This window comes from Coregonus clupeaformis, chromosome 16 (assembly GCF_020615455.1).
Source record: "Coregonus clupeaformis isolate EN_2021a chromosome 16, ASM2061545v1, whole genome shotgun sequence".
NCBI classification, from domain to species: Eukaryota; Metazoa; Chordata; class Actinopteri; order Salmoniformes; family Salmonidae; genus Coregonus; species Coregonus clupeaformis.
The window spans coordinates 60,380,591-60,391,191 of record NC_059207.1 but is presented as its reverse complement, the minus strand read 5'-3'; the positions used below and the strand labels follow the sequence as shown (position 1 = coordinate 60,391,191).

General features: G+C 48.6%; 1 long non-coding RNA gene across 2 annotated transcripts; it reads left to right on the top strand.

Annotated features, from left to right (window-relative positions):
- Nucleotides 1–565: 565 nt before the first annotated feature.
- On the top strand, nucleotides 566–10,275 carry LOC121584262. Of its 2 annotated transcripts, none has more exons than XR_006003690.1 (4): nucleotides 566–678; nucleotides 1,081–1,111; nucleotides 8,852–8,968; nucleotides 9,392–10,275. It is a non-coding gene; the product is annotated as an uncharacterized LOC121584262 (long non-coding RNA). The 2 variants fall into 2 exon arrangements; XR_006003689.1 differs by having other exon boundaries at nucleotides 978–1,111.
- The last annotated feature ends 326 nt before the right edge of the window (nucleotides 10,276–10,601 follow it).

Sequence of the window (10,601 nt, the reverse complement as noted above, 5' to 3'; positions counted from 1 at the left end):
CATCTGTCTTATGTAACCAAGCATAACATATCATGCGCAGTGGTCTAAGGCACTGCATCGCAGTGCTAACTGTGCCACTAGAGATCCTGGTTCGAATCCAGGCTCTGTCGCAGCCGGCCGCGACCGGGAGACTCATGGGCGGCGCACAATTGGCCCAGCGTCGTCCAGGGTAGGGGAGGGAATGGCCGGCAGGGATGTAGCTCAGTTGATAGAGCATGGCGTTTGCAACGCCAGGGTTGTGGGTTCGATTCCCACGGGGGGCTAATATAAAAAATAATAAAATGTATTCACTAACTGTAAGTCGCTCTGGATAAGAGCGTCTGCTAAATGACTGAAATGTAAATGTAAATACTAATTTGAGCATCTCGGATTTACCTTTACTACGTTGTCTAGTCTATGAGACCAGGCTGTACTAACATGGTCTTGAAAGAAATAGTGACTTATGAGATAATTTATTCGTTTAATTTCATTGACATTCCTGTGTATGATAATTGGGTACCACAGTATGAGTCATAATACCCAAAGAAACTAGCGGTAAAACCCGGAAATGGTTCCAATCGTTTTTTTCACCATTAATTTTTTGCGTCTGGGATTTTAGAACTCCTTCATATAAGGTCTGTGTTTCGTGTGTACCCTGCTGTGAAGTTTTGATATCCGTGCAAATCTCTCGGGGACAAGGTAACTTTCATCATTATAATCGCCTGTAATCACACCCCCAAAAAACGAAATGCTAATAACCCGCTAATGTGAACTACACATCTTGTTGCAAGCTTTAACGTCATCCCTCAAGCACATTTCTCAATGCAAACTCATTGACAAGTAGCATGTAACCTAGCAAGTATATCTCTGGTAAATAATTGATATCGTGTTTCTTGTGTTTATTCTTGTTTGGCATTTTTCAAATGACCTAGCTAGCTACCTTAGCATTTTTTAATTACTCAATTTTTTTTTTATTAACCTCTGTCTGGCCTTTGTAGTGAACTAGCTTTGATCAGCAGCAAGGATGCTACTGTATGTACCGGATTGCAACCATTACTCCGATAAGCACATGTGTATTTTATCATTTTCGGATGTCTGTAGTCGAGAGGCATCGCTGGATCCGTGTGATAAGGTAAGTCCTGTTTGTTACAGTAGCTGCTAACAAGCAATTTTGGTTAGCTCAAAGATAAGAGGTTAGCTAGGTGAGCTAGGTACCAACCGACTGTAGTTACTTGTACAACACACGTTACCTTCCTTAAAAAAATTAAAATAAACACCCTATGCTGACATAATGATTGTTGTGACCATTTTATTGACAAGTCTTTAGTCAGCTAGCCAGCTACTTTTTCATGTGGTGACATTACATTAAAATTTTAGTCATTTAGCAGCTAATGTTAGCCCACCAGGGAAGGGACATTTACTGTAGCTAGCTAGTTAATGTTAATTCACCGTTCATGTAGTCAGACTTGCTAGCTAACATTAGGCAGGCGCCATGGCAAGGAGAGTTGATTAGCTAGCATGTCACCACTTAGAAATGGTGACACAAAATAACTGTCAATCTCCCTCGGCCTGGGGCTCCATGCAAGATCTCACCTCGTGGAAATGCAATGATCATGAGAACGGTGAGGAATCAGCCCAGAACTACACGGGAGGATCTTGTCAATGATCTCAAGGCAGCTGGGACCAGAGTCACCAAGAAAACAATTGGTAACACACTACGCCGTGAAGGACTGAAATCCTGCAGCGCCCGCAAGGTCCCCCTGCTCAAGAAAGCACATATACAGGGCCGTCTGAAGTTTTGCCAATGAACATCTGAATGATTCAGAGGAGAAGTGTTGTGGTCAGATGAGACCAAAATCGAGCTCTTTGGCATCAACTCAACTCGCCGTGTTTGGGGGAGGAGGAATGCTGCCTATGACCCCAAGAACACCATCCCCACTGTCAAACATGGAGGTGGAAACATTATGCTTTGGGGGTGTTTTTCTGCTAAGGGGACAGGACAAATTCACTGCATCAAAGGGACGATGGACGGGCCATGTACCGTCAAATCTCGGGTGAGAACCTCCTTCCCTCAGCCAGGGCATTGAAAATGGGTCGTGGATGGGTATTCCAGCATGACAATGACCCAAATCACATGGCCAAGGCAACAAAGGAGTGGCTCAAGAAGAAGCACATTAAGGTCCTGGAGTGGCCTAGCCAGTCTCCAGACCTTAATCCCATAGAAAATCTGTGGAGGGAGCTGAAGGCTTGAGTTGCCAAACGTCAGCCTCGAAACCTTAATGACTTGGAGAAGATCTGCAAAGAGGAGTGGGACAAAATCCCTCCTGAGACGTGTGCAAACCTGGTGGCCAACTACAAGAAACGTCTGACCTTTGTGATTGCCAACAAGGGTTTTGCCACCCAGTATTAAGTCATGTTTTGCACAGGGGTCAAATACTTATTTCCCTCATTAAAATGCAAATCAATTCATAACATTTTTGACATGCGTTTTTCTGGATTTTGTTGTTGTTATTCTGTCTCTCACTGTTCAAATAAACCTATCATAAAAATTATAGTCTGATCATGTCTTTGTCAGTGGGCAAATGTACAAAATCAGCAGGGTATCAAATACTTTTTTCCCTCACTGTAGCTCACAAAGAACTTGTGGTCTCAATGTTTTCCCATACAAAGTACATCTGTTGTACATGACTAATCAAATGTCCTGTGAAGTCAGTAATAGATGTCAGCAGGGATGGGAATTAATCTAATACTTTTCAGACTGGGCTAGTAGAAAATGTGCCAAACTAGCCTGACAGAGCAGTGAAATTCTGCATTTACAAACATCGCATGCCACAGATTTAGGACCTGAATGTAGAAATTGTGGTCTGCTGGCCAGTGCCCAAAATCCTTATGTTCCATCCCTGCATGTCAGTCCCTTTCAGACGATCCCCCTATCACTGTTGGTCCTCCTCAGTGACCTCACATCCCCCTATCACTGCTGGTCCTCCTCAGTGACCTCACATCCCCCTATCACTGGTCCTCCCCAGTGACCTCACAGCCCCCTATCACTGTTGGTCCTCCCCAGTGACCTCACATCCCCCTATCACTGTTGGTCCTCCTCAGTGACCTCACATCCCCCTATCACTGGTCCTCCTCAGTGACCTCACAGCCCCCTATCACTGTTGGTCCTCCCCAGTGACCTCACATCCCCCTATCACTGTTGGTCCTCCTCAGTGACCTCACATCCCCTATCACTGGTCCTCCTCAGTGACCTCACAGCCCCTATCACTGTTGGTCCTCCCCAGTGACCTCACATCCCCCTATCACTGTTGGTCCTCCTCAGTGACCTCACATCCACCTATCACTGGTCCTCCTCAGTGACCTCACATCCCCCTATCACTGTTGGTCCTCCTCAGTGACCTCACATCCCCCTATCACTGTTGGTCCTCCTCAGTGACCTCACATCCCCCTGTCACTGTTGGTCCTCCTCAGTGACCTCACATCCCCCTATCACTGTTGGTCCTCCTCAGTGACCTCACATCCCCCTATCACTGTTGGTCCTCCTCAGTGACCTCACATCCCCCTGTCACTGTTGGTCCTCCTCAGTGACCTCACAGCCCCCTATCACTGTTGGTCCTCCTCAGTGACCTCACAGCCCCCTATCACTGTTGGTCCTCCTCAGTGACCTCACATCCCCCTATCACTGCTGGTCCTCCTCAGTGACCTCACATCCCCCTATCACTGGTCCTCCCCAGTGACCTCACAGCCCCCTATCACTGTTGGTCCTCCCCAGTGACCTCACTTCCCCCTATCACTGTTGGTCCTCCTCAGTGACCTCACATCCCCCTATCACTGGTCCTCCTCAGTGACCTCACAGCCCCCTATCACTGTTGGTCCTCCCCAGTGACCTCACATCCCCCTATCACTGTTGGTCCTCCTCAGTGACCTCACATCCCCCTATCACTGGTCCTCCTCAGTGACCTCACATCCCCCTATCACTGTTGGTCCTCCTCAGTGACCTCACATCCCCCTATCACTGTTGGTCCTCCCCAGTGACCTCACATCCCCCTATCACTGTTGGTCCTCCCCAGTGACCTCACATCCCCCTATCACTGTTGGTCCTCCTCAGTGGCCTCACATCCCCCTACCACTGTTGGTCCTCCTCAGTGACCTCACATCCCCCTATCACTGTTGGTCCTCCTCAGTGACCTCACATCCCCCTATCACTGGTCCTCCTCAGTGACCTCACATCCCCCTATCACTGTTGGTCCTCCTCAGTGGCCTCACAGCCCCCTATCACTGTTGGTCCTCCTCGGTGGCCTCACATCCCCCTATCACTGTTGGTCCTCCTCAGTGACCTCACATCCCCCTATCACTGGTCCTCCTCAGTGACCTCACATCCCCCTATCACTGTTGGTCCTCCTCAGTGGCCTCACATCCCCCTATCACTGTTGGTCCTCCTCAGTGACCTCACATCCCCCTATCACTGTTGGTCCTCCTCAGTGACCTCACATCCCCTATCACTGTTGGTCCTCCTCAGTGACCTCACATCCCCTACCACTGTTGGTCCTCCTCAGTGGCCTCACATCCCCTATCACTGTTGGTCCTCCTCAGTGACCTCACATCCCCCTATCACTGTTGGTCCTCCTCAGTGACCTCACATCCCCCTATCACTGTTGGTCCTCCTCAGTGACCTCACATCCCCCTATCACTGTTGGTCCTCCTCAGTGACCTCACATCCCCCTATCACTGTTGGTCCTCCTCAGTGACCTCACATCCCCCTATCACTGTTGGTCCTCCTCAGTGACCTCACATCCCCCTATCACTGGTCCTCCTCAGTGACCTCACATCCCCCTATCACTGTTGGTCCTCCTCAGTGACCTCACATCCCCTATCACTGTTGGTCCTCCTCAGTGACCTCACATCCCCCTATCACTGTTGGTCCTCCTCAGTGACCTCACAGCCCCCTATCACTGTTGGTCCTCCTCAGTGACCTCACATCCCCCTATCACTGTTGGTCCTCCTCAGTGACCTCACATCCCCCTATCACTGTTGGTCCTCCTCAGTGACCTCACATCCCCCTATCACTGTTGGTCCTCCTCAGTGACCTCACAGCCCCTATCACTGTTGGTCCTCCTCAGTGACCTCACATCCCCTATCACTGTTGGTCCTCCTCAGTGACCTCACATCCCCCTATCACTGTTGGTCCTCCTCAGTGACCTCACAGCCCCCTATCACTGGTCCTCCTCAGTGACCTCACATCCCCCTATCACTGTTGGTCCTCCTCAGTGACCTCACATCCCCCTATCACTGTTGGTCCTCCTCAGTGACCTCACAGCCCCCTATCACTGTTGGTCCTCCTCAGTGACCTCACAGCCCCCTATCACTGTTGGTCCTCCTCAGTGACCTCACATCCCCCTATCACTGTTGGTCCTCCTCAGTGACCTCACAGCCCCCTATCACTGTTGGTCCTCCTCAGTGACCTCACAGCCCCCTATCACTGTTGGTCCTCCTCAGTGACCTCACATCCCCCTGTCACTGTTGGTCCTCCTCAGTGACCTCACATCCCCCTGTCACTGTTGGTCCTCCTCAGTGACCTCACAGCCCCCTATCACTGTTGGTCCTCCTCAGTGACCTCACATCCCCCTGTCACTGTTGGTCCTCCTCAGTGACCTCACATCCCCCTGTCACTGTTGGTCCTCCTCAGTGACCTCACATCCCCCTATCACTGTTGGTCCTCCTCAGTGACCTCACATCCCCCTACCACTGTTGGTCCTCCTCAGTGACCTCACATCCCCCTATCACTGTTGGTCCTCCTCAGTGACCTCACATCCCCCTATCACTGTTGGTCCTCCTCAGTGACCTCACATCCCACTATCACTGTTGGTCCTCCTCAGTGACCTCACATACCCCTATCACTGTTGGTCCTCCCCAGTGACCTCACATCCCCCTATCACTGTTGGTCCTCCTCAGTGACCTCACATCCCCCTATCACTGTTGGTCCTCCTCAGTGACCTCACAGCCCCCTATCACTGGTCCTCCTCATTGACCTCACATCCCCCTATCACTGTTGGTCCTCCTCAGTGAACTCACATCCCCCTATCACTGTTGGTCCTCCTCAGTGACCTCACATCCCCCTATCACTGTTGGTCCTCCTCAGTGACCTCACAGCCCCCTATCACTGTTGGTCCTCCTCAGTGACCTCACAGCCCCCTATCACTGTTGGTCCTCCTCAGTGACCTCACATCCCCCTATCACTGTTGGTCCTCCTCAGTGACCTCACATCCCCCTGTCACTGTTGGTCCTCCTCAGTGACCTCACATCCCCCTATCACTGTTGGTCCTCCCCAGTGACCTCACATCCCCCTATCACTGGTCCTCCTCAGTGACCTCACATCCCCCTATCACTGTTGGTCCTCCTCAGTGACCTCACATCCCCCTATCACTGTTGGTCCTCCTCAGTGACCTCACATCCCCCTATCACTGTTGGTCCTCCTCAGTGACCTCACATCCCCCTACCACTGTTGGTCCTCCTCAGTGACCTCACATCCCCCTGTCACTGTTGGTCCTCCTCAGTGACCTCACATCCCCCTATCACTGTTGGTCCTCCTCAGTGACCTCACATCCCCCTGTCACTGTTGGTCCTCCTCAGTGACCTCACAGCCCCCTATCACTGTTGGTCCTCCTCAGTGACCTCACAGCCCCCTATCACTGTTGGTCCTCCTCAGTGACCTCACATCCCCCTACCACTGTTGGTCCTCCTCAGTGACCTCACAGCCCCCTATCACTGTTGGTCCTCCTCAGTGACCTCACATCCCCCTACCACTGTTGGTCCTCCTCAGTGACCTCACAGCCCCCTATCACTGTTGGTCCTCCTCAGTGACCTCACGGCTGAGGGTTTTAACTTTCCTCTTCAGAATTAGAATCAGAAGTACAGTCATATAGATCATGGTATAGCTCATCGCAATACTTCAGTTCTTTGGGCAAATAGTACCCTAGACTGTCCTGATCATCTAGTTGAGCATTCCAGATAATTTCTCCATCCCAGCAGAATGTCCCATCCACATAGTAGGATTTTAGAATGTCCAGATAGACTAAAGTCCAGTCTATTGTACTGTTACTATAGTCTGTGGGTTATGGTATTTTAATATACATGTTACCATTTTACTAATCAACCTAGATAGCGAGTAAAATTAACTTTTTTGGAGGGTCTTTCAGACGGGTGGACCGGAAACCCAGTGACAACACTTGGGTCGGCAGTTTTCCGTTTTGAAAGAGAAATGGCCTTTCATTTACCAGAAAAGGTAGCTCATCCACCATGGCAGAAGAGGAGGATCCAGACTCATCCACCATGGCAGAAGAGGAAGCTCCAGACTCATCCACCATGGCAGAAGAGGAGGATCCAGACTCATCCACCATGGCAGAAGAGGAAGTTCCAGACTCATCCACCATGGCAGAAGAGGAGGTTCCAGACTCATCCACCATGGCAGAAGAGGAGGTTCCATGCCCCTCGGCCACTGAAGAATATAGTAGGCTGCACAGTTGCAGAATGTTCTCACTGAGGTGCATCTTGAGGAAACATTAACGCAGTTGAAGGTTCTACAGGAGAATCAGCTGGACACCTGCAACAGGTATTCCGCATCACAGCTGTCTGATAAAGTACCTAGGATGGAAACAGGACTTCCGGACAAAGACATGTTCAACATCGTTGTTGAATACTTGGAACGTTACATGGACTGCGTTGTCTACTTTGCCAAGTGGAGGGTCGAGATGCTGTCATTTGAGGATCAAGTGTTTATGGCGGTTATGAAGTTGCGTCACTGCAACACTACCTTGCACCTGGCTCAACTATTCCATTGTAGTGCAAGCACTGTCCGCAATGTTACCATCGCTTTCATTCACGTGATCCACAAACTCTTTTTCATTAGCCTCATGAAGATTGTTCCAGGTCAGGAGAAGAACAAAACGTGCTTGCCTGCATCTTTTCAGGGGTCCAGCAGAAGCTGCAGGATGGTCATTGACTGTGCTGACATAGAAGTTGCTTCTCCAAGTCCGATGGATCTGCAGACGCAAACCTACTCGGTGTACTGCTCAATACACTCCTTCAAGCTACTCCTGGGAGTTGCACCTAATGGGGTGAGAACATACTGCAGAGATCTGTATCCAGGATCTGTGTCAGACAAAGACATTGTCCAGAAGTCAGGGTTTGAGAAGATCTAGACGTCTGGAGACAGGATTTTGGCAGTTAAAGGCTTCTTGATCCAGAGCTTGATGCCTGCAGGAGTCACTGTGAACATTACTCCATTCCTGAACCACAGAAGCTTCACAGATAGTGAGATACATCTCATAAAAAACATAGCAAGAAACAGGATCCATGTTGAGAGGGAAAATTATTGACTAAAAGATCGAAAAGTCCTGAGATTCATCCCACCTTATCTTTGTTGTTATAGTAATGTCCTGGTGCAGTCTTGCTGTGCTTGTAAACCTCCAAGACCCACTCATCAGAGAAGTAGCTGTTGATTGGGAAAAAACAAAACAAAAACAATGAGGAATGAGGATTGGGTGTTGAGGGACCACTTGCCACATTATCCAAGATGGGTTTGTGTTATGATAAACAATGCATTCTCTGTCCAGATAAAGATGTTGATACAGCATTTTAAAAGACCGACCACTGACCTAATGTCTCTGTTTTCTGTCCAGATAAAGATGTTGATACAGCATTTTAAAAGACCGACCACTGACCTAATGTCTCTGTTTTCTGTCCAGATAAAGATGTTGATACAGCATTTTAAAAGACCGACCACTGACCTAATGTCTCTGTTTTCTGTCCAGATAAAGATGTTGATACAGCATTGAAAAAGACCCACCACTGACCACGCCTCTTTGTTTTCCAGTCCAACAGGAGTGCATCCCTCAGACCGTCTGGTGCCTGGACATCCTGTACCCGTGTGATCAGAGCACGAGTGTCCAGTTTTTGGAGACTACAGCACATCGAGCATGTGGACGGACAGGTCAGTAACTCATAAAATATGATACAATACAGTCTCCCGAGTGGTGCAGTGGTTTAAGGCACTGCATCGCAGTGCTAGCTGTGCCACTAGAGATCCTGGTTAGAATCCAGGCTCTGTCGTAGCCGGCCGCGACCGGGAGACCCATGGGGTGGCGCACAATTGGTCCAGGGTAGGGGAGGGAATGGCCGGCAGGGATGTAGCTCAGTTGGTAGAGCATGGCGTTTGCAACGCCAGGGTTGTGGGGTTCGATTCCCACAGGGGGCCAGTATAAACAAATAAAATAATGTATGCACTCACTAACTGTAAGTCGCTCTGGATAAGAGCGTCTGCTAAATGACTAAAATGTAAATGTAAATATTGTATAAAACATGGACTTTGTAGAGGCATGGAAACTGACTATGTCCCCTTTTCCCCATGTTTTAGACATGAGGCGTGGCATGCGGAACATCAGATCAACGCCACTCTCAGCAAGGAGATCTGCTGGAAGTGATGTCTCTCCTGCATTTACCAGAAAAATGAATCTCCACACAACAAAGGGGGTCAGAAATTATTTAAACATCACAGATATAAATTCCCACTGTGCCCATGATAAAATGCAATGTGAATTGTGTTTTACTACTGAATGAAACTGTGAGGAGATGCACAGACCAGCCTTTGTGATTGAACTTACGTTGACAACATTACTTTAGTTGGCTGCTTTGAGCAAAACCCGTATGTAATATAACCTATTCTGGGAGCCTAGTGTGTGTGTATGAACTATGTGGAATATTTCTGGACCATTGGCTTCCCTGAAAACGGGCAGTGACAGGAGGAGCAATAGGAGTCTGTCAGAGGTCAGAGGTCGTCACACCGGATGGGGATGGCGATGGAGGCTTTGAACCAAGAAGAAGAATGAAGAAGCAGATGTTCCTTCCAGTGATGTGGAGCTGCACTTAGACATGGTGCCAGTAAGGATGGTCTTCACGGAGGCTGTAAGACCCTCCCTCCTTGATATATAAATCCTTCAACTTCACTGCCTCTTCATTGGTAAGGTCCCTTGCGCCATTGGGACACTTGACCTCCACCGCTGCTGTGGTGCCACCAGACCATGACCCCGTGACCCAAAGCCCTGCACAGCCATCCCTGTAGCCATGTTGAATGCCTTGATGACCTCCTCTTCGCTCTCTTTACAGACACCATTGTACATAGACAATATTATACTGATATGTAAGCTATGTGTGACGCTTTAAACGTATGTAAAAGTATGTAAAAAATACAAAAAATGTATGCACTCACTAACTGTAAGTGGCTCTGGATAAGAGCGTCTGCTAAATGACTAAAATGTAAATGTAATGTATTTCAGTCCACTACTAATGTTCTGTACTATGTATTATGTCATGTTTCATGTGGACCCAGGAAGAGTAGCTGATGCTTTTGCAGTGGCTAATGGGGATCCTAATAAATACCAAATACCAACACCCCATCCTACGACTGTGAACACCTTGAAAGGCATTTGTTGTAGTAAATGTGCTATATAAAGGAAGTTTGATTTGATTGATGACATTACAGCTGTATAATATTTCACAAACTGTAATTTCCACATGAGGACAAGTGCAGTTTTTCCATAAACTTTTAATTGATAACTTGGGATTTT